The 21,610-nt window shown below is 45.9% G+C and overlaps 1 protein-coding gene across 1 annotated transcript in view; it reads left to right on the top strand.

The window, feature by feature from the left end:
* Positions 1-21,610, top strand: part of GLI2 (GLI family zinc finger 2) — a 315,208-nt gene that overhangs the window by 43,068 nt on the left and 250,530 nt on the right. The window lies entirely within an intron of this gene.

Here is a 21,610-nt window from a genome sequence, read left to right as displayed (position 1 = left end):
CGGGGGGGGGGGGGGGGGCAGTGACGGGGGGAGTGAAGTTTCTTCACTCCCCCTGTCACCCGGCTGCATTGAAGTGCAGGCAAATATGGACGAGATCGTCCATATTGGCCTGCATGCACAGCCGACGGGAGACCAGCGATGAACGAGCGCGGGGACGCGCATCGTTCATCGCTTAAGTCTCCACACTGAAAGATATGAACGAGTTCTCGTTCATTTATGAACGAGATCGTTCATATCTTTCAGAATATCGCCAAGTGTGTAGGGCCTATAACAGTCCTGGTTTTAGTGATATCCGGGCTTCAGCACAGGTGACTTAATTAGTTCCTCAGTTATTTTGATTTAACCATCTGTGCTGAAGCCTGGATAACACTAAAACCTGCACTGTTGGTGTGACTTGAGGACTGCGGTTGGGAATGCCTGCACTAACCAATAAGATCATGTCATTTTTCAAACACATCCTGTAAAATAAGAGTTAGAAGCTGATTGGTTGGTGCTTTATCTCTTTTCACTTTATTTCTCTCAGTTTTTGATAAATACCCCTCTTAATCCAGCAAAATTTTGGAGCAGGGTCCTCTGTGCTCTCCACGGTTTTCCAGAAGGCTTGTTTGTCTTCTCTGTAGCTGTAACATCTTAGTCTGCCTTTCTTTGTACTACATACTGTGGGAAATTCACATCTGGGGATTCAGCCGCTGTTGAGTCCCAGGTGATTCCAGTTTGCATCAAGTCAGCACAATGAAATGCCAGGCTGCAAGCACTTCTCGTAAATCCTCTGCACCCCGCATCTTTCCATGAGCTCATTTTCATTAACAGCTTTTTGAGGTTTTGCAGTTGAAACTGAGTCTGATGTGAGCGCTGGGCTGGAGGATAACATTTTGGAGTGGAATTAAGCTGTGTCTAAGGCAGAGTTCTGATCCTTGGCTCCTATATTTCACAAATTGTAAATTAATCGCTAGCAGATCTGCACCCACATCATGGCCCATTTATCTTTGTAATAAGTGCTGTCTGTATTAATGTTAAATATTATACAGGTTGAGTATCCCATATCCATATATTCCGAAATACGCAATATTCCGAAATACGGAATTTTTTGAGTGAGAGTGAGATAATGAAACTTTGTTTTCTGACGGCTCAATATACACAAACTTTGTTTAATACACAAAGTTATTAAAAATATTGTATTAAATGACCTTCAGGCTGTGTGTATAAGGTGTATATGAAACATAAATGATTTGTGTGAATGTACACACACTTTGTTTATTGCACAAAGTTATTAAAAATAATTGCTAAAATTACCTTCAGGCTGTGTGTATAAGGTGTATATGTAACATAAATGCATCCTGTGCTTAGACTAAAGGTGTGTACACACGGTAAGATATTTTCTTCCGATTCTGACTATATAGTCAGAATCGGAAGAAAATATAGTGCAGATCGCAAGGTGACAGTCACCTTGCGATCCCGATCCGATGCCGATGCGCGGCCCCGCGCGGTCGGCATCGGAAGAAAAAATAGGCTGTGCAGGCAAGTCAATCCTGACTATCTCTATAGAAGAGATAGTCAGGATTGAAATCGCACATAGCCAGCATCGCAAGCACAGTTATTATGTGCTTGCGATACTGGCTAAGTGCCGACCCGGCCCCCTGTCGCACGGTGAGAATCGGATAAGTCCGAATCTCACCGTGTGTATGCACCCTAAGGGTGTGTACACACGGTGAGATAAATCTGTAAGATTTTGACTATATAGTCAAAATCTTATGAAAAGTTAGTGCATATCTCATGGTGCTAGGCAGCTTGCGATACAGATTCGATCCCGATGCGCGCTCCCGTGGGGTCGGTATCGTAAGGCTAGATAGACTGTGCAGGCAAGTCAATCTGACTATCTAGTGTACTATCTAGTATAAAGTATAGTCAAAATTGGCACTTAGTCAAAATCGTACATAGACAAAATCTCAAGCACAGATAGTCAAAATCTGTCCTATCTGTGCTATCTGGGCTCTGGGGGAGTTCATAGCAGGGATCTCACCGTGTGTACACACCCTTAGGTCCCATCACCATAATATCTCATTATGGTATGCAATTATTCCAAAATACGGAAAAATCCGATATCCAAAATACTTCTGGTCCCAAGCATTTTGGATAAGGGAGACTCAACCTGTATTAACCAAGTTAAGGTTTCTATTTTATGTTCCACTGTATATTATAGTTTGCACAGTTTTACACATTAAATAATCTGAGTATGGCAGAAAAACGGCCTTTGACTAATTTAAAGTGCACCTATTGCCTGCACATGGTAGAAGCAGCCATTTTATAGTCGCCAACAATATTCACCTAATCACATCACTCTGAGGTAACCTAGACATAAGTTACTTCTGAGTAATCAGTTCACTAGGAGCAAATAACATCACTGTGAGGTCAACAGTTCCTAATGATTTGAGTAACTGAATTTTGGTTCAGGTGAACGTTGTGGGGGTGATTCAGAGTTGCGTGCAAGACAAGTCCTGTTCTATTTGCAGTTTGAGTCCCATTAAATACTGGCTTACCTTCATAATTATAATTTCTCTTACGTCCTAGAGGATGCTGGGGACTCCAAAAGGACCATGGGGTATAGACGGATCCGCAGGAGCTTGGGCACACTATAAAGACTTAAACTGGGTGTGAACTGGCTCCTCCCTCTATGCCCCTCCTCCTGACCTCAGTTAGACTTTGTGCCCAGGAGTGATGGGTCACACACTAGGGGAGCTCTACTGAGTTTCTCTAAAAGACTTTATGTTAGGTTTTTTATTTTCAGGGAGACCTGCTGGCTACAGGCTCCCTGCATCGTGGGACTGAGGGGAGAGAAGCAGACCTACTTCTTCTTAGTTTAAGGGCTCTGCTTCTCGGCTACTGGACACCATTAGCTCCAGAGGGTTTGATCACTTGGTGCGCCTAGCTTCTTGTTCCCGGAGCCACGCCATCACCCCCCTTACAGAAGCCAGAAGAAAGAAGCCGGGTGAGTATTAGAAGAACAGAAGACTTCAGTGACGGCAGAAGACTTCAGTAACGGAGGTACAGCGGTCACGCTGCGCTCCATGCTCCCACAACGGCACTCACAGGGTGCAGGGCGCTGGGGGGGGAGCGCCCTGGGCGGCAGGTTACTGAGGTTTTTACTAAGTCTGGCTTTGAAAGCAGGTTCGGTGCCTGGGCTCCGTGTCTCATCCCCCGCCAGCATGTTAGAGCGCGTTACGCGCCATTGACCCTCCGCCGCCGGCTTACACGGGTGCAGGGCGCTGGGTGGGGAGCACCCTGAGCAGCAAGTTAGATTTTCTTTATAAAAAAAAAAATAGAGAGAAAGTTTTACGTGGACGCTGCCGGGGCTCTGTGTCCCAGACCCCGCCAGCGCGTTTTAGCGCATTGCGCACCGTTTCACCCCCGCCGCCGGCTTCCATGGGTGCAGGGCGCCGGGGAAGGGGGGGCGCCCTGGGCAGTATATATATATATATATATATATATATATATATATAAAATCCTCATCAGCGGCACACAGGACACAATCACAGAGACATTGAATGAATATCAACGTTTCAAACCTTTACTGGTTTTTCGTCAGGTACAGATAAAAAACAAGCACAAGTGACTTACCTATATACCCGCCACCTTTTTCTTGAAGAAAAAAGCTATTGATTTTCATTTGCATGCGGTGTGTCTAAGTGATTATTTTAGATCTAAACAGATTCCACGGGGGTTCCGTGTAAAAAACTGCCCGACTATAGGTAGATATGATCCTATATTGTGCCAAAAGTGGACGGGCATTATGAATAAATGCTCATTTGACCTAATACTTCTAGTTATTGAGCAATCTAAAAAGGAGGAATCACGTTTAAGAGAAAAAAATCTCCACTTTTGAGGATCTCCATTTAGAGATATTACAGTCAGAGAAAGACCAGGACTGGATTAATAAATTGAACCAACAAGTAGCACTACATAAAAAAGATCTGATTAAATTTAAAAGAGAAAAGCTCAATAAAGTTAAGCAGGACTATGAAAACCACCAAGTCTATCAATGGCTCTCTGGTGGCAGAGGCCCTAATACCAACAGAATTGAGCGTAAAAAACCTTTTTTCAGGAGGAATAGATTTCCTACAAAATTGGATACGGACTCCTCCCAGGATCCTAGCTCCTCTAGAAGTGATTCAGACACACCAAGACCTTCTACTTCAAGAAGACGTGGGCAAAAAATCCCCTTAGGGGTAACGACTCGGACCAAAGCAGGCATAGGAGATTCAATCGACGTGGTGGGTAAGGGCGAAGAAGCAGGGGTTGGAAGCAAGCCACCAACCGTCAAAAACAAGAAGGAATGATCTTTAACTTATCATCATACGATCTGAGTGATATAGAAAAGCTGGTACTGACAAAAGGTTTATCCTTTATCCCATCAGTCCCGTTTGATGATTTAAGGTGGAAGGCTGAAAAATATCAGCTACAACAAAGCTTAAAACTTAGAGTTTTTTAATAAAAATAAAAATACTACTACCAATCATGATGACATCAACCCTGTGTTTCCAGAAAAATTGAAACAATTCCATAAGAAATCATCATTTGAACCAAATTCATCCAATGCATCTATCCGAACGTTCATGAGATTACTAGATGCAGAATCATCGGAAAACCTGGCTAAACTACCCTATCATAATAATCGTACAAAAGAACAGCAACTCGCACTTCGCTCTTTATCAAATAATAAAGAGCTTATTATCCGCCCAGCGGACAAAGGCGGAGGCATCGTTTTGCAAGATGAAGATGATTATAGAAAAGAGATCCATAGACATCTAAGTGATCAGCATGTTTATGTTAAAGTTAGGGGTGATCCGACTGCTACACTTAGGAAAGATCTGATGGAGGTACTACTTTTGGCATGTGACTCAAAACTTATTTCACCTGAGATGATGGAGATAATGATCCCTGAATTTCCTATTACACCTATTATGTATACGTTACCTAAAATACATAAGGGTATCAATCCCCCTCCTGGTCGTCCCATCATCTCAGACCGTGGCTCTTTGCTCCAACCTACTGCTGTTTTTGTTGATTCCATACTACAGCCAATTGTACAGAAATACAAGCATTTCCTTTTGGACACAACATCTCTGCTGAACAAATTGTTGCAATTACCTCCTCTCCCAGATGAACTGTGGCTCATTACGGCTGATGTGTCAAGCCTATACACGATTATTCCGCATTGTGATGGCCTATCTGCGACTAGAATACTATTAAGCAGGGATGGTGTACTTGATGCTGCTCATGTTGATATCATAATTAATTTGCTTGAAATCTTGTTAACAAAGAATTTCTTCATGGTAGAGGGTATGTACTATCTGCAGACGACCGGGTGTGCCATGGGTTCTGCCATGGCACCGGCGTATGCAAATACCTACATGTTTTCTATAGAAGATGAGATCTTCTTTCAGGATGCTGAAATTAAGTCTAAAATATTCTTTTACACTCGTTTTATAGACGATTTGTTGATTTTCTGGAGTGGCACTAGAGATGAGTTTATGAGGGTTGTGGAGGATCACAATAATAGTGGTTCCCCAGTAAAATTTACCTATACTATGAGCCAATCTAGTATTAATTTTCTTGATGTATCTATTGGTAAGCAGGATGGAAAAATCTCTACTACAGTGTTTATAAAAGACACTGATCGGAATTCAGTGTTACATTTCAGTAGCTGCCACCCTAGATCATTAAAAATGGGACTTCCCTACTCCCAGATGATACGTATTTACAGAATTAATTCTAATCCTGGGACAGCTATGACTCAGATTGATTCACTCATTGATAAATTTACAGCTCGAGGGTACAAACGTAAACAACTGGTAGAAACAAAAAATAAAGTCCTCTCGTTAAATAGAGAAGATTTACTTAAAAAGAAAGAGACCCTAATTAAACCTAATAAATTAACATGGGTTAATAAATTTAATGTAGGATCATCTATTACTAAACAAGCCTCTAGAAAATTATGGCCCATAGTTAAGAGTGACCGTGAAGTGGGGATCCCTGATCACTCTCTTATGCATTGTTATTCTCGTGGGAATAACCTCAGGGATATTCTCGCTAAGACAGATCTACCTGGTTTAGTACCAACCACTGTAAAAACCTTCTTACCCCAGGCCAAAAATGGTTGTTTCAAATGCTCCTGTACCACATGTGGATTTCTGCTATCAGGTGATTCGTTCTTTCATCCACATTCCGGTAAAAAATATTTTATTAGACACCGCTTAACATGTGAGAGTACCTATGTAATATATCAATTGATTTGTCCTTGCGGGCTATCATACATAGGTAAGACAATCAGAAAATTCAAGGAACGCATGACCCTTCACAGGTCGGCAAATAGGGCGGCATTGGCAGTTGGTATTAAAGATCAACCAGTGGCGAGACATTTCGTTGAGGCTAAACATAGCCTGACGAGCTTGAAATATCGCATGATTGATCATGTCCCTCCTCTACGTAGAGGGAGTGACCGTGGTAAATTACTTCTGAGGAGAGAATCCTTTTGGATTAATAAACTAGATGTAATAGCATCAAGGGGGTTAAATGAGATGCTTCCGCTATCCTGTTTTATTTGATTATTCTTAATCTATTTCATTATTGATGTTCTTTGTAATACAAGATCGTTTTAAATAATTGATCATATAAATGTAGCGTTAATCCACTCTCGATATTCAATAGTCTAAGGGGTTAATAATTAGACCTGTCAATTATGATTAATACATATATTATCTCTACATCATGTTGGCCCCTTTAACATAATTATTACAGTCTGTATAATGACTCTATTTGTGCTTTTTGATCAAGTGATTGATGTTTTGGTCTGTTTAGCTATATTTCTATGCTCTATTTCAGTGTAATGTCACAGTGGTGTATGTATTGCCATGACAACAAGCGCACGGACGTGCGATGACGTCATAGGCGGGCGCCCGACCCCGGAAGCTGCATCTGGCGCCGGTGAACGGTTCCCACACGTGTATGGTGGCGGGTATATAGGTAAGTCACTTGTGCTTGTTTTTTATCTGTATCCTGATGAAAAACCAGTAAAGGTTTGAAACGTTGATATTCATTCAATGTCTCTGTGATTGTGTCCTGTGTGCCGCTGATGAGGATTCTATATTTACTGCTGCCATGCAGTTATGAGGGCACCGGACCAAGCTTTGATGTTTATCTATGGGAGTGCCGAGTCTGTGCTGGACTATACATATATATATATATATATATATATATATATATTTATCCTTTTAGGAGTCCCGGGCGCCGCAGGCGATACCGCCAGTCATAGCGGCGGTCGCGCGCCGCGCCGGTGCTCCCACACACCAACGTGTTACTTGGGTGCAGGGCGCAGGGGGGCGCCCTGAACGGCAGTTTTGATCGTATATAGTGTATTTACACTATATATGAGTCCAGCCTGTATTGGTCAGGTAAGGGGCTATAGCGCGCCGAGGGGGGGGGGCGGGGCTTAGCCCTCACACACACTGGGGCGCCATTGTCTCTCTGTCCCCACCAAAAGGGGGGGGGGCACAGTTTTTAGTGTTATTTGGATTTTATAACACTGGTTTATTCTGAGATAGTCTGGGCTCATAATTGTGTGTATTTTATGTGTGCTCCCTGTCAGTTATACCCACTTTAGTTCACTTGTATTGGCAGGCATGAGTGTTCTGTCATAAACACCTATGGGGTTCACTGTCGGCATCGCCGACGTATGTGGGATCAGTTCGGTAGTGGTTTGCTTCAAAAAAGTAAATACTATATGGGAGGTGCAGTAGTATGTGGGTGGCCCTGTCGGCACCAAACTTTTCTCACCGGGTGTACATAGGTATACTTCCCTCGGTCCCCTGGGGGTTGCAGGAATAAAATTTTGCCTGGTTACTAATCCCTGTGTCGACGAATACTGAGGTTTTCTGTCAACTATATTGGTTCCTGGTAGATCCACAACTGGGGCATTCAGTACATGGTCATACACGTACAGAACACATTACTGTCACGGGGAACCCGAAGGCCCCGGACAATCCGCTTATATGTATGTTGTATATATATAATTAGGATATGTGTATATATGTGTATTGCAATATTTTTTTTCATACTATGATTTATAGTGAATACTGAGGTAATAGTATTCTTTCTCATGTGCTGATCGCTCTGTTGATACTGCTCCAGGTCGGCCGTGACTCGCACCCTTTCCAGACGTCTGAGGGTTTATTCTTTTCCCGCCACGGATAGAATACTGTGATGGTCAATGCCTGGTCGACACGGGGCTCTATTTCAATGGATCGTATACAGGAAAGCTAAGTGATATTAATTTCCTATGCTGTGGGCTTATTTACTTTGCATGCACATGAGGGAGTGTTTCTTTCGGTAAGACATCAGATAAATTTGCCCTAAAAAGACAGGGGAGGTTCCTCAGGTTGGTTCTTCTCTTTATTATTGCGGTAGGATGCTGTACGTATAAAGGAAAGGTAGCCGGGGAATGCTGAGGCTGATTCCGAGAGTTACTGGACTGTTTCCCTGGGACGGTGTCCCGCTGTTTGGGGGGATGTCTCAGTTCAGTCAATCGGGGGATATTCCTGGTAAGTCTAACTTTGGGACTTAGTTTCCCTCACAACGGTTGGTGACGCCTTCTTTTGTGGGATGCAGTCATTTTAATCGGTTAAATTCAGCTCTTTTTTCCTTTTCTGTACAGCCTGTGGAAGGAGAACAAGTAAGAGTTCTGCAGCCTTATTAGGTTCGCAGAAGAGGATGTCGGTGCTGTTTTGCCACATACACCGCAGGTCGCAGAGTCTATATGATGGGACCCCGCTACGGTGAGGACTCAGTTACTACTTCCACTTAGTCTGGGAATAGACTAGAACTGTGCTTTATTTACGAATTCCAAAGGGGGACGTTCTGGAGTTACAGGTGTTTCACCTCTCTGATTCTCTAATGGATATTAACGTTGCCCTTTTTGGAAGGGGAGGTAATACGTGACGCCATTCGGAGCTGCGCCGTGTTCGGGAATTGTCATCCTGTCCCGGTAAAATAAAAATAAAAAATGCAAAATATATATATATTTTCCCTGCATTGTGCTACGCATTCACTTTACCTGGAGGAAAGCCAGGATTGTCTTGTTTTTTTCACTGGAGTGATGGTAGTATGATGGTTTCTTTCAATAGTAAGAGTCATTGTTATTCTGTACTGAGATGTTCGCCTGATTCAGGCGAAGTCAAGAAACAAGTGGTGCAAATCGTTGTTTCTCTCTGACTGTTCTTCAACACAGAGAAGGCCTGTTGTACCCAACGACCCAGATGTCGGAGGTGGTGTTAGGGTTGATACGGTACGATGGAGGTTCTGTGTTTCCGGTGGGAAGCTGTCTGAGGATCCTGCTTCGGACCAGATTTGCAGTGCCACTTCATCAGTGTGTTCCTTTGTTGAAGAAGTTATTTCACGGTAACTGTTGGGAATGTGGGCCGTGTTTCACCGGCATGGGAACCTGAATATATTTATAATGGCCAGGATATCACTTCAGAGGTATCTGCTCAGTTCTCACCTCCTGGGGGGATGAAGGTTTGGGATCCAGATTTAGATCCTGATGTACATGTAGGCAGATCTCTGGGGAGCAGTCCTTACATGGGAAGGTTTCCAGAGTAAGAGGTCAAGCTGGGTAACTTGTCTACAATAAGTTTCTTGCGTTAAGAGTTGTTTTCAACGAACATATTCTGCATGATCTACCCGTGTTAATTCTTGACAGCAGAGGCGTCTGTAGGTCGCTAGGACGGAACAAGGAGTAAAGCGGCAACGGCACAAGCTGAAATAGTTTTCTGCTGGGTGAAAAGACTGGTTACCGTTATATTAGCAGTCTTCGCCCCGTATGTAATTGACGGAGAAATGGATTTCCTCTACAGAAGTGCTCTCCATCTGGGGGAAATACTGTAGTCGTCGAGAAGTTTCACCGAAGTGACAGGTCTTTGAGGAATGCCTCATTAGGGCATATTGAGATCTCGCCTCAACAAGTGATCTCCGGAATATGGTTCCGGGTTAGGGGACACTCAAGCTATGGCAGTGGACGCCCTCGTGGCACCTTGGGTGTTTTTAGTCGGTCTAGGTGTTCCATCCGTTTTCACTCTGCTGAAGGTGATAAAAGCCAGAGGGTCGGGGGTTCCGGCGATCCTCATTGTTCCGATCTAGTCAAGGAGGGCTTGATATCCAGTTCTTCAAGATGTATTCATAGAAGATCACGAGCCTCTTCCTTTTAAGGGAGGAAATTTTACGTCTAGATCGGGGCGTGTATCAGAACTTACCGCGGCTGCGTTTGACGGCATGGCAGTTATACACAATATCTTAGTCCGAATGGGTATTCCCAGTGTGGTCATTTCCACCCTTCTTTTGACTACAAAGAAGTATTGACGAAGCCTTGCCGCAATATTTGGCGCAAATATGTGTCTTAGTGTGAATCTAAGAAGGTTCCTGTGGAAGGTTTTCAGCTGAGTCGGTCTTTTCCTTTCTTTGCGAGCAGGTGTGGATATAGGCCTAAAGTTTGGCTCCGTTTTAGGGCAGTTGTGGCCTTATAAACTGGTATTGGCTACCTTTCCGGAAGTTCCGACTTTCGTGAAAGGAGTTTACACATCCAACCTTCGTTTGTGCCCCATGGGCACCGTGGGATCTTTGTGTAGTGTTGCGTTTCTGGTGGTTTACTGTTTGGAACCTTTTCTGTAGGTTCTGTTGAAATCTCTCTCTTGGAGAGTGGTCATGCTTTTGCATTTTGGCCGACCGCAAGGCGTTGTCGAAAGTGGCGGCTTGTTTCACAAGAGCCCCGTTCCTTTTCCAAGTGGATAGTAGGAGAACTCGGTTGGTGTTCCTTCGGAATAGGGTCGTCGGTGTTTTTCGAAGACCTGCCTATTTTGATGTCTGTGGTCACTTCAACATTGGCTGTTTCAATGTCTCCCGATGTAGTCAGGGCTTTGAAGATTTATGTCGCCAATTGGGCTCAGTTTGGGGAAACAGAGGCTCTGTTTGTCCGGTATGCTCCCAGCGTGTTTGAGGCGCTTCGTCTCTGCAGTCTGATACACGCTGGATCTGTGATGTGTTTCGGTGTGCTAGTTCTACGGCTGGATTGCCGTTACCGAAGTCGGGGGAGACCCATTCTACTAGGAAGAGGGGCTCTTCTTGGGCGGATGCCTGAGGTGTCTCGGCGGGTTAACTTTGCCGAGCGGCTACTTGGTCGGGGTTCAAACACCTTTGCTAAGTTCTATAAGGTTGATACCCTGGATGATGGGGACCTCATGTTTGCTCAATCGGTGCTGCAGAGTCGTCCGCACTCTCCCGCCCGTTCTGGAGCTTTGGTATAGACCCCATGGTCCTTTTGGAGTCCCCAGCATCCTCTAGGACGTAAGAGAAAATAGGATTTTGGTACCTACCGGTAAATCCTTTTCTCCTAGTCCGTAGAGGATGCTGGGCGCCCGTCCCAATGCGTACTGTGTCTGCAGTTATTGATTGGGTTGCACTTTGTGGTGTTTCTTCTCTGTCAGGTTATTGCTGACGTTGTTCAGGCCATGGCATGTGGTTTCTTATTATTGGTTGGGTTGACACACAGGTAGTGTTACGTATTATCTCAGCATATGGCTGTATGTTTTTCATACCGTGGGCTGGTGTTCTGTTGACGGCCATGTCTTGCGGTATATTTGTGGTGTGAGCTGGTATAACACTCACTGTGTTTATATTTATAAATTCGTTTCTCGAAATGTCCATCTCTCCTGGGCACAGTTTTCTAACTGAGGTCTGGAGGAGGGGCATAGAGGGAGGAGCCAGTTCACACCCAGTTTAAGTCTTTATAGTGTGCCCAAGCTCCTGCGGATCCGTCTATACCCCTTGGTCCTTTTGGAGTCCCCAGCATCCTCTACGGACTAGAAGAAAAGGATTTACCGGTAGGTACCAAAATCCTATTTTAATTGGTAACAACAGTGACTGACATTTGACGGAATTACTGAATGTCTAACACCTGCGGCACTCCAAGACGCCAGCCTGGATCACTGCCGGCGCCCAGTGGCATGACGTCACTGGCCGGCGCCCGCTCTGGACGGACACCACGCGGGTCGCCGCCGTTCCCCGGCCTCCTTCAGCGGCGGGGGGTATTTAGGTAAGTGCTGTTTGTCACTTCTGTTTACACCATTTGTTGCTTTGTAGGTTGTCAGCATGAGGCTTGAGGACGGTACCTGCGAGTACCGAAACGTTGCCTAAATGCAGTGCTGTCATAACCCTGTAACCTAATACAACCTTTATGCAATTGGAGTGCCGCAGTTTCCCTGTCTTTTTTATATATATATATATATATATATATATATATGCATTATAGATAGTATTTCCGTTGTTATGGGGAAATTAAGGCTGTTTAACCCTTTCCTTAGTACCCACTTGCTGGCATAAAGTATAAGTTGTTATTCGGAGTACAGGCGAGAGGATGAGTGCCCTCAAGACAAGTGCCAGTCCTAGATTCCAAGGCAGCCTCCCCTTTGTAGCTGTACTCTCCGGTGACTCTTTGACTTATCGCATTGTCTAATCCACAAACGGAGGCCTGGAGACACATCTAGAGGGGGCTGTAAGGATGCCTGGAGTACACTTGTGTTAAGCTGAATTGATTGAATTTTAATGGCTATTAGAGGCCATGAATAGCAATGATTTTATGGGTATCTTGCGTAGGCTCGACATTAACAAGCAGAGAGCCGAATTGTGCAGCTGTTGTGTTTAATATGGATTCCTTAGCCCTTCTCCTGCTGTGGTTCTCTGCACTCTCTCGTCTGTATATTTAACCCTTTATTTTACTTATATTGTTTTCTCTTTGAGTATGTACTGCATACATAACTTTTAACAGATTTTCTCTCTGCAAAATAAAAGACACATTATAGTCTATACTATGAAACCCAATATGAATACTATGAAACCCAAATGCCATCTTCAGTAATATTAAGTTTTTTATATATATATATATATATATATATATATATATATATATATGTGGCACTATTGCTGTGGGAACACCACAGGATAGTGCCATATATATATATATATATATATATATATATACAGTATGTTATGTTATATTTCTCTGACGTCCTAGTGGATGCTGGGGACTCCGTAAGGACCATGGGGAATAGCGGCTCCGCAGGAGACTGGGCACAGCTAAGAAAGATTTAGGACTACCTGGTGTGCACTGGCTCCTCCCACTATGACCCTCCTCCAGACTTCAGTTAGAATCCTGTGCCCGGCTGAGCTGGATGCACACCAGGGGCTCTCCTGAGCTCCTAGAGAGAAAGTATATTTTAGGTTTTTTATTATACAGTGAGATCTGCTGGCAACAGACTCACTGCAGCGAGGGACTAAGGGGAGAAGAAGCGAACCTACCTATCTGGTGGTAGCTTGGGCTTCTTAGGCTACTGGACACCATTAGCTCCAGAGGGATCGACCGCATGGAACGGGCCATTGGTGTTCGGTCCCGGGGCCGCGCCGCCGGCCCCCTTACAGAGCCAGAAGCAAGAAGAATCCGGAAAATCGGCGGCAGAAGACATCAGTCTTCACCAAGGTAGCGCACAGCACTGCAGCTGTGCGCCATTGCTCCTCATACACACTTCACACTCCGGTCACTGAGGGTGCAGGGCGCTGGGGGGGGGGGGGCGCCCTGAGAAGCAATAAATACACCTTGGCTGGCAAATATATCACAATATATAGCCCCAGAGGCTATATATGTGATAAATACCCCTGCCAGAATCCATAAAAAAGCGGGAGAAAAGTCAGCCGAAAAAGGGGCGGAGCTATCTCCCTCAGCACACTGGCGCCATTTCTCCCTCACAGCTCCGCTGGAAGGAAGCTCCCTGGCTCTCCCCTGCAGTCTACACTACAGAAAAGGGTAAAAAAGAGAGGGGGGGCACTAAATTTAGGCGCAATATACATATAGAAGCTATAAGGGGATATAATTTAGTTAATCCCTGATTTATATAGCGCTCTGGTGTGTGCTGGCATACTCTCTCTCTGTCTCCCCAAAGGGCTTTGTGGGGTCCTGTCTTCTGTCAGAGCATTCCCTGTGTGTGTGCGCTGTGTCGGTACGGCTGTGTCGACATGTTTGATGAGGAGACTTATGTGGAGGAGGAGCAGGTGCCTATAAATGTGTTGTCACCCCCTGCGGGGCAGACACCGGAGTGGATGGACTTGTGGAAGGAATTACGCGAAAGTGTCGACTCCTTACATAAAAAATTTGACGACATGCCAAATGCGGAGCAGCCGGCTTCTCAGCCCGTGCCTGCCCAGACGTCTCAAAAGTCATCAGGGGCTCTAAAACACCCGCTACCTCAGATGGCAGACACAGATGTCGACACGGATACTGATACCAGTGTCGACGACGAAGAGACTAATGTAATGTCCTATAGGGCCACTCGTTATATGATTGAGGCAATGAAAAATGTTTTACACATTTCTGAGGTGACCCCAGGTACCACAAAAAAGGGTATTATGTTTGGGGAGAAAAACTACCAGTAGTTTTCCCCCTTCTGAAGAATTGAATGAAGTGTGTGAACTAGCGTGGGCTTCCCCCGATAAAAAATTGGTAATTTCAAAAAAATTACTAATGGCGTACCCTTTCCCGCCAGAGGATAGGTCACGTTGGGAAACACCCCCTAGGGTGGATAAAGCACTTACGCGCTTATCAAAAAAGGTGGCACTGCCGTCCCAGGATACGGCCGCCCTAAAGGAACCTGCTGACAGAAAGCAGGAGGCTCTCCAGAAAGCTATATATACACACACTGGTATTATACTGATCCCAGCTATTGCCTCAGCATGGATGTGCAGTGCTGCAGCTGCATGGTCAGACTCCCTGTCAGAAAACATTGACAGGGACACTATATTGCTAAACGTAGAGCATATTAAAGACACTGTCTTTTACATAAAAGATGCACAGAGGGATATTTGCCGGCTAGCATCAAAAATAAGTGCACTGTCCATTTGTGCCAGGAGAGGGTTATGGACCCGGCAGTGGACAGGTGATGCAGATTCTAAAAGGCACATGGAAGTTTTGCCTTATAAGGGTGAGGAGTTGTTCGGGGATGGTCTTTCAGACTTAGTGTCCACAGCAACGGCTGGGAAGTCAGCATTTTTGCCACATGTCCCCTCACAACCAAAGAGAGCACCGTATTATCAGGTGCAGTCCTTTCGCCCCCAAAAGAGCAGACGGGGTAGAGGCGCGTCCTTTCTGCCCAGAGGCAGAGGTAGAGGAAAAAAGCTGCAGCATACAGCCACTTCCCAGGAACAAAAGTCCTCCCCCGCTTCTTCTGCTAAGTCCGCCGCATGACGCTGGGGCTCAGCAGGCGGAGCCAGGTACGGTGGGGGGCCGTCTCAAAAACTTCAATCAGTGGGCTCGCTCACAGGTAGATCCCTGGATCCTTCAAGTGGTATCTCAGGGGTACAGGCTGGAATTCGAGACATCCCCCCCCCCCCGCCGTTTCCTCAAATCTTCCTTACCAACGACGCCTTCAGAAAGAGAGGCTGTGTTAGAGGCAATTCACAAGCTGTATTCCCAGCAGGTGATAGTCAAGGTGCCCCTACTTCAACAAGGACGGGGTTACTATTCCACAATGTTTGTGGTACCGAAACCGGACGGTTCGGTGAGACCCATTTTAAATTTGAAATCCTTGAACACATATTTAAGAAAATTCAAGTTCAAGATGGAATCGCTCAGGGCGGTTATTGCAAGCCTGGAAGAGGGAGATTACATGGTATCTCTGGACATCAAGGATGCTTACCTGCATGTCCCCATTTACCAACCTCACCAGGAGTACCTCAGATTTGTGGTACAGGATTGTCATTACCAATTCCAGACGTTGCCGTTCGGCCTGTCCACGGCACCGAGGGTATTTACCAAGGTAATGGCCGAAATGATGATACTCCTTCGGAAAAAGGGAGTTTTAATTATCCCATACTTGGACGATCTCCTGATAAGGGCGAGGTCCAGAGAGCAGTTGTTGGTCGGCGTAGCATTATCTCAGGAGGTGCTACACCAGCACGGTTAGATTCTGAATATTCCAAAGTCTCAGCTGGTTCCGGCGACACGTCTACTGTTCCTGGGGATGATTCTGGACACAGTCCAGAAAAAAGTGTTTCTCCCAGAGGAGAAAGCCAAGGAGCTGTCATCTCTAGTGAGAGGCCTCCTGAAACCAAAACAGGTGTCGGTGCATCATTGCACGCGAGTCCTGGGAAAGATGGTAGCTTCCTACGAAGCGATTCCATTCGGCAGGTTCCATGCCAGAACCTTTCAGTGGGACCTGTTGGAACAATGGTCCGGATCGCATCTTCAAATGCATCGGTTGATAACCCTGTCCCCAAGGACCAGGGTGTCTCTGCTGTGGTGGCTGCAGAGTGCTCATCTCAGAGAGGGCCGCAGATTCGGCATACAGGACTGGGTCCTGGTGACCACGGATGCCAGCCTTCGGGGCTGGGGTGCAGTCACACGGGGAAGAAACTTCCAAGGACTTTGGTCAAGTCAGGAGACTTCCCTACACATAAATGTTCTGGAACTGAGGGCCATTTACAATGCCCTAAGTCAAGCAAAGCCCCTGCTTCAAAACCAGCCGGTTCTGATCCAGTCAGACAACATCACGGCAGTCGCCCATGTAAATCGACAGGGCGGCACAAGAAGCAGGACGGCGATGGCAGAAGCCACAAGGATTCTCCGATGGGCGGAAAATCACGTGTTAGCACTGTCAGCAGTGTTCATTCCGGGAGTGGACAACTGGGAAGCAGACTTCCTCAGCAGGCACGACCTCCACCCGGGAGAGTGGGGACTTCATCCAGAAGTCTTCCAACTGATTGTAAACCGTTGGGGAAAGCCACAGGTGGACATGATGGCGTCCCGCTTAAACAAAAAGCTAGAAAAATATTGAGGATAATAAAGAAAAGAGGAGTAAGAACTATTCTCATTGTTCCAGATTGGCCAAGAAGGTCTTGGTACCCGGAACTTCAAGAATTAATCTCAGAGGACCCATGGCCTCTGCCGCTCAGACAGGACCTGCTGCTGCAGGGGCCCTGTCTGTTCCAAGACTTACCGCGGCTGCGTTTAACGGCATGGCGGTTGAACACCGGATCCTAAAAGAAAAGGGTATTCCGGAGGAAGTCATTCCTACGCTTATTAAAGCTAGAAAAGATGTAACCGTACAACATTATCACCGCATATGGCGAAAATATGTTGCGTGGTGTGAGGCCAGGAAGGCCCCAACGGAGGAATTCCAGCTAGGTCGATTTCTGCACTTCCTACAGTCAGGGGTGACTATGGGCCTAAAACTGGGTTCCATTAAGGTCCAGATTTCGGCTCTGTCGATTTTCTTCCAAAAAGAACTGGCTTCACTGCCTGAAGTTCAGACATTTGTCAAGGGAGTGCTGCATATTCAGCCTCCTTTTGTGCCTCCAGTGGCACCGTGGGACCTCAACGTGGTGTTGGGTTTCCTAAAGTCACATTGGTTTGAGCCACTCAAAACCGTGGATTTAATATATCTCACGTGGAAAGTGGTCATGCTTTTGGCCTTGGCTTCGGCAAGGCGTGTGTCAGAATTGGCGGCTTTGTCATGTAAAAGCCCCTATTTGATTTTCTATATGGATAGGGCAGAATTGAGGACTCGTCCCCAGTTTCTTCCTAAGGTGGTATCAGCTTTTCACTTGAACCAACCTATCGTGGTGCCTGCGGCTACTAGGGACTTGGAGGACTCCAAGTTACTGGACGTAGTCAGGGCCTTGAAAATTAATGTTTCCAGGACGGCTGGAGTCAGGAAGACTGACTCGCTATTTATCCTGTATGCACCAAACAAGATGGGTGCTCCTGCTTCAAAGCAGACTATTGCTCGCTGGATTTGTAGCACAATTCAGCTTGCGCATTCGGTGGCTGGCCTGCCGCAGCCTAAATCTGTAAAAGCCCATTCCACGAGGAAAGTGGGCTCTTCTTGGGCGGCTGCCCGAGGGGTCTCGGCTTTACAACTTTGCCGAGCTGCTACTTGGTCAGGGGCAAACACGTTTGCAAAATTCTACAAATTTGATACCCTGGCTGAGGAAGACCTTGAGTTCTCTCATTCGGTGCTGCAGAGTCATCCGCACTCTCCCGCCCGTTTGGGAGCTTTGGTATAATCCCCATGGTCCTTACGGAGTCCCCAGCATCCACTAGGACGTCAGAGAAAATAAGATTTTACTCACCGGTAAATCTATTTCTTGTAGTCCGTAGTGGATGCTGGGCGCCCGTCCCAAGTGCGGACTGTCTGCAATACTTGTATATAGTCATTGTTAACTACAAGGGTTATTGTTGAGCCATCCTTTGAGAGGCTCTGTTGTGTTCATACTGTTAACTGGGTATAGTATCACGAGTTATACGGTGTGATTGGTGTGGCTGGTATGAGTCTTACCCAGGATTCAAAATCCTTCCTCATTGTGTCAGCTCTTCCGGGCACAGTATCCTTACTGAAGTCTGGAGGAGGGTCATAGTGGGAGGAGCCAGTGCACACCAGGTAGTCCTAAATCTTTCTTAGCTGTGCCCAGTCTCCTGCGGAGCCGCTATTCCCCATGGTCCTTACGGAGTCCCCAGCATCCACTACGGACTACGAGAAATAGATTTACCGGTGAGTAAAATCTTATTTATATGGATACGAATACATTCCACTTAATTTTGTGCAGCAGGAAACCCACAGAACTGCTCACTACGTTAATGTCTATAGGGAAGAAAAAAATGTTTGCATTTTTTGTGGGAGGGGTTAAAACATGGGAAGAGCAGATAGTTGAGAGGGGCTGGCAGAGGTGTAGCTGGGCGCAATGGTGCACGGTGCAAGGGTATGTTTTGGCGCCCCCCTCCCCTGAACTGAATTTTGGGCATAGCCAACATGTGGTGGCATGTTGCATTTGAAAAGAAACTACTTAAAAATCCTAAATTGGTGACGGGCCGGTTCTAGACCATGTGGAGCTCAGGGCGAAAGTTTCCTTTGGGTGCCCCCCATGTTTAAATTAGGGTCAGTGCATACCAAAGGCTTACAACAACATATAGGGGCATGTCAGTATGGACGGTGTAATGGTTAGCATTACTGCCTCACAACACTGTAAAGAGGGTGGGCAGAACTCCGGCATGTGTCGGCTGTTAGTGTCTCCTGCTGTCACCTCTGGCCTGCTCTGTTCTCTACCTAGTCTCCGAGTCAGTGCGCTTCTCCTCCTCCTGCTCTGTGGCTGCCAGTACAGTGGCTCGCGGGAATGTGAGTGGTGGTTAGCAGCGCGCCCTCTAAATTTTTCGGCGCCCGGAGCTTGCGCTCCACCGGAGCCACCCTCGCTACACCCCTGGGGGCTGGTAGATGTAGTAGCTGATATATGTGATGAAATGATGAACGAGAGAGACTGATGGATGAGAGTAACTATTAGATGGGAGGAGCTCAGGGGCGGATTGGCCATAGAGCTCGTAGGGAAGATCCCCAGTGGGCCGATGTGCATGTGGGGCTTATTTTGTTTGTTGACATGTAATGGGTGGTGCTGCCGCCATAGTTACATGGTACACCTCTGGGGCTGCCCATGTAAGGCCACTTCTACAAATTTTTCCTGGAGCACTTTCAGATCCCAATCTATCCCTTGAGAAGCTGATTGGGATGTGCCTTGCTAAATGCAGTTTAGGCACATCTCGTGTTGCAGGATAAAATATATATAAATACGCCAGCATGTTGTTAGTAAATTGTTCATACAGAGGGGATTTCCATTTTAGCAAGAGCTGGCAGAGCCTTTCTTCTCCACAAACCAGAATTGCTGTGGAGGTGGCAGAGATCAGGAGTCTTCGGGGTAAATTTACCAAGATGGGAGTTCTATTTAAGATGGGATGTTGCCCATAGCAACCAATCAGATTATACTTCTCATTAACTAGCACCTTCTAGACGATATTACATGGAATCTGATTGGTTGCTATGGGCAACATCCCATCTTAAATAGAACTCCCATCTAAGTAAATTTACCTCTTCCTGTACTTAATTTACTGGCTGTCGAGAGCCCAGTGTTTAGGATACCGACGCCGAATTCCGACAGCTGGGGAAATGCCGGCAGTCGGAATACTGACCGAAGCCCCGTATTGCCATTCAGTTGGCGGCCCACGCCTCCACCCGAGGGGGAATATATCACCACCAGGCCCGAACTGTGGCGAAGATTCTGGCTGTTGGGATACCGGCATTGGCCTCCTTACCGCTGGGATCTCGACTGCCGGTATTTCATACCGGATCCATGAGAAACACAGTTCAGATACCATTCTCACAATATTTATGCCTTAAGTGAGGCCAGAAAGAGCAGTATATTGATAGAAAAATGGAAAAGTTGTAAGGGGATCAGTGCGAAATCCCGCCGGATGGGATCCCGGCGGTCGGAGTACCGACACCGGGATCCCGACTGGCACAATCCTGACGGGGGCGAGCGCAACGTAGCCCCTTGCGTTCTAATTTATTCTCCCTCTACGGGTGTCGTGGACACCCACAGAGGGAGAATATGTCGGGATTGTGCCGGTCGGGATCCCGGTGTCTGTATTTCGCCCGCCGGGATTCTGTCCGGCGGGATCTTGGCCGCATCCCGTTGTAAGGATGCTATAAAATTGCTCTTAAAGTGTGAGAAGACTGAATAGTAAGCTGCAGTTCCAGGTTTTGATACTGGCTGGGTTAACTTGTCTGAACATTGTATTATAATCATGGTGAGATCTGTGCCGCTAAACCTTATGTAGGGAAATACAGAGGTTGGACTGACATGTTGACATGAAAGTGACAGTCATTGCCTAGTTCAGCTTAATGACTCATTGCAATGTTCAATAGCTTCTTTCTCTATGCATCCTATCCCGGGGAGAGCTAAAATTAGGGACTTGAAGACATTGAGGACCAAATCAAAATCACATGATTTGTGGCCACTAAAGGGCAAAGGTTAATGTTCATGACATCACACATGATTTATAAATGTCCCCACATGTAGACAAATCCTAAAGCATGAAACATTTTCTTTTTAAGATTTGTTTTAACTAAAATGGTAAGTCTGCAAAATTGCTAATTCAGATAATTCTGTATTTTGTATTTATTTTCTTGAAACCAAAAAAGGTTATCGGTCTTGATTTTCTCCCAAAATAAACCATTTTAGTGCCTCTATCTGTAATGGTGTGTACACACGGTGAGATATTTTCTTACGATTTTGACTATATAGTCAAAATTGTAAGAAAAGTTAGTGTAGTTCGCAAGGTGAAAGTCACCTTGCGATCCGAATTCGATGGCGATGTGCGGTCCCGCGCGGTCGGCATCGCAAGCCTAGATAGACTGTGCAGGCAAGTCAATTTTGACTTGACTTCTCTATAGAAGAAATAGTCAAAATTGACACTTAGCCAATATCGCACATAGTCAGTATTGCAAGCACACTCATTATGTGCTTGTGATGCCGACCTAGCCCCTGTCGCATAGTGAGAATCGGGAATAGTCCGAATCTCACCGTGTGTATGGGCCTTAAGATTCAGACAAAAACATGATTCAGAAGTGGCCATGGCTGCGTCTGCTGGTGGTCAGCTGTCTTTGAATGCTGCTACAATATTCATCCCTGGTGTACA

This window comes from Pseudophryne corroboree, chromosome 7 (genome assembly GCF_028390025.1).
Source record: "Pseudophryne corroboree isolate aPseCor3 chromosome 7, aPseCor3.hap2, whole genome shotgun sequence".
In the NCBI taxonomy this organism is placed as follows: Eukaryota; Metazoa; Chordata; class Amphibia; order Anura; family Myobatrachidae; genus Pseudophryne; species Pseudophryne corroboree.
This window is presented reverse-complemented; position numbering and strand designations above follow the sequence as displayed.